The following is a 599-nucleotide window of genomic DNA, read 5'->3' on the forward strand; positions in this document are numbered from 1 at the left end:
GTTTTAGATGAATGCTTATTAGCATTTGTCAGTATGTACTTTTGCAAAGTGTCTCTGTGGCGCAATCAGTTAGTGTGTACGGCTATTAACCAAAAGGTTGGTGGTTCAATCCCACCCAGGGACGTACTTGACCTTGTTATCAGATTTTGGTGATCTTTAAGTAGACAAGTCAAATTTCATACCCCCTGTTATGGTGTAGGGTACCTGGCCTTCTCTGATGTAATCAGAGTTAGATTTGATTAAGTGATTTTATAAAAACATCTAGGAAGCACAATTTAGCAGTGGGTTGCAGAGAAAAAAAATATGCTGGCAGAAAAATCCAATTGAGTGATTAAACAGCTCTTTATTTTCTGGCTTTATTTTTATGCTAACAAATTTGTTCTCTGAAAAGTGTCCACAAAGCCAAGTCTCTGATTAACACCTTTGTAAGGATGGTTTTTCACCTATTACTAAATTAAACTTGCTTCATTGGAAAGGCAGCAAGATGCATCCTCATTTCAATGTCTACTGAAATAATACAGGTTGACACCAGGAAACATTAACGCCACTGCATCCTTGCTGCTTTCTCATGTGGAAGTCTGTTTAATGTGAAAACAAGG

This window comes from Pseudophryne corroboree, unplaced genomic scaffold (assembly GCF_028390025.1).
Source record: "Pseudophryne corroboree isolate aPseCor3 unplaced genomic scaffold, aPseCor3.hap2 scaffold_817, whole genome shotgun sequence".
Classification (NCBI taxonomy): domain Eukaryota; kingdom Metazoa; phylum Chordata; class Amphibia; order Anura; family Myobatrachidae; genus Pseudophryne; species Pseudophryne corroboree.